The 2,597-nt window shown below is 41.7% G+C and overlaps 1 pseudogene; it reads right to left on the bottom strand.

Moving 5' to 3' along the window:
• Nucleotides 1–616: 616 nt before the first annotated feature.
• LOC101571006 lies at nt 617–1,199 on the bottom strand (annotated as a pseudogene).
• Nucleotides 1,200–2,597: the final 1,398 nt, after the last annotated feature.

Below are 2,597 nucleotides of genomic sequence, written 5' to 3'. Positions count from 1 at the left end.
AAGTGAAGAATAATTTTTTCTAAAGTAAGTTTATAAAAATGATATAGGCAGTCTTTAAAGGCTCTAAAACATATCAAAAAAATAAATTTTAAGTTCTCCTTCAAATGCTCACCCCTCAGATCTACTCTCTCTGATGGGAAAATGATTCTGTACCAAGTACATGGTCCTCCAGGCTCTACTAGCTGTGTGTCCAGCTCCACAGAACTACAGCTTGTCACTACCCATGAACATATATCCAAATATCAAGTTGGGTGCCTTAAATTTACAAAATTTTTATGTCAATGATATCTCAATGAGGTTGTTTTAAAATAAACTTAGCAGCAACTGGGCCAGGTATCACTGGACCTGCATCACCCAAAGGTGGCTCTTCCATGCCCCAGGATAAATGTAGATGCCTTTCTTAAACTGTCATCTTCTCTAAACTATGCCATGTTTCCACTTGTCATATTTGGATTATAATTTTTTTATTTTCAGAAATCATCAAAAAGTGAATTTATTTAACCATACTCAGCTGATAATACAGCAAGTGGGTGAATAATTCATGCTATAGCATGCTGAATGAACTGAAAACAAAACATTGGTTGGAAGGAGGCAGAGGAACTTTGTCTTGTAAGAATCAGAACCGAGGGGCTCCATAATCATCTGGCATCTGTTCAATGTTGTATCCACGATTAGAAATGTACATGATAGGAACTCCAGGGATCTTCCGGATTCTCCATTTAAGGTCCTGATCAATTGTGGCCACAATGTAACACTTGTACTGAGTTACTCTCTGCACTGAGCAGTCTTCTAGGTAGGTCCCTTTATATGTGCAAGGTAATTGTTCAAACCTTGGATCCTTGGCAATCCTTAGGGCCACTCGATACTTCGGTCCCAATTTCTCAATTTCCGCCATTACACAGTTATACAAAGGATGTGCTTGGCATACAGACAGTCCATCATTGATTGTACCAAGTCCAGTTTGGCTTTGATAGAAAAATTGATAAAGTTGGTATCAAACAGGATATGATACGGTGGGCCCAACTGTGCATTATACTGGAAGAGTAAGCAGGAAGGATATTGGGGGACTTCTCTTTCCTTTAGTGCACTAGTATCTTTCTTTTTAGGTTTTCATCTATCCTTTTCTTTGAGTCTCTCATCTTGGAGACTAAGCATCTCTTCCTGACCACATACTTTCTTGCTTTCTTTTGTTTTCCCATATTCCTGCTACTATTCTGTTTGTTTCCTGAATTATAAATTTCTTGTAAAATTTTTATTTTTTGCAATGTCTTCTATCTTTTGGAGGGGTGTTATTTATTTATTTATTTGCTATAGGGTCTTGCCACATGGCTCAGACTCATAACAAACCTCCTGTCTCAGCCTCCCCAGAGTTGGGATTACAGACATATGTCACCACACCCAGATTAGAGCCAGCATGGCATGCAGTACCAGGGATCAAGCCAACATTCTCGTGGTTGCCAGGTAGGCATTAGAGCACTGAGCTATCTCTGCAGCCTCTACCCTTCTGTTTTCTGGTTAAATAAAATATCCATATCCCCCTTACCAATTTGTCCCAAGCTCTCCATCACATTCTGTGGACCTGAAGCACCATCTTGTATTGTAGACCAGCGGTGGTGATATTTGGCACAGGAGCAGGAGTGGGCTGTTTGTATCATTAAGAACTCTAAAAGGACTGCCTCACTGTTCTGAATGTTCTTCATTGGGCCCTAAGCTCTCCTGCTTTCACTTGGACCAGTTGTTTCCTGAGATGCTGCATGCTGTCGTTGAGAACTTCTTTTCACTGTACCTATGGGCTAGTCCACTGCATCTCAGATTCCCAGTTTTCTTTTTCTTGGGGTTCTTTTTTAAATTTATTTGTTTTATTTTTTAGGGAAGGGTCTTAAGGGTGTTCAGGGTCTCACTACTAGGATGGACTCATAGCGAGTCTCCTGTTTACAGTCTCCTAAGAGCTGGGATTACAGGCACACACCACCATGCCCAGTCTCAATCACCATCTCAGCACGCCCCAAGGGCTGGGCCAGCACCGGCAGGCCTGGGGATGGAACCCCAGCCCCTGCACCTGCTTGCAGGTGCTTTAATTGGGGTTCTTTTAGTTTCAGGTTTTTTCTATTACTGTATCTCAGTTACACTGAGATTCTCTCCAATCTCTGAAAATATTGTGCCCCCCCCACCAAAATTGTTCCCTCTTTGCCTGCAGTCTTTGTACAACTCATTCCTTTATTGTCATTCCAGCCAGATTTCCAAGTCAAAACCATCCCCTAGTCATTCTCCACTGAAACAACTTCCTTGATTTTTCAACACAACACTCTTATTTCCTGATATTGCTCTGGCTTTGTCCATTTTTTTGTTTTTTGTCTCTTCCTACAAAAGACAGCAAGGTATTTTATTCCCACTGTGAACTTTTGCCCTTAAAGCAGTGAGAGCCCATAGAAGAGATTCAGTGAGTGCAATGGCAGAAGCTCTCAGGAGGACACTCATGGACACCACTCAAGTCTCTTCCACAGATGGTCCTTGGTTGGCAGGAACGTTGTTCCCCAGTGAGGCGGGGCCTGAGTTCAAAGTACCGTAACTCAAGAATGCATCATTATGTCTGATCT

Source organism: Octodon degus, unplaced genomic scaffold, assembly GCF_000260255.1.
Source record: "Octodon degus isolate 3935 unplaced genomic scaffold, OctDeg1.0 scaffold00152, whole genome shotgun sequence".
Classification (NCBI taxonomy): Eukaryota; Metazoa; Chordata; class Mammalia; order Rodentia; family Octodontidae; genus Octodon; species Octodon degus.
Note: the sequence above shows the minus strand (reverse complement) of the source record. Positions and strands in the feature narration are given on the sequence as shown.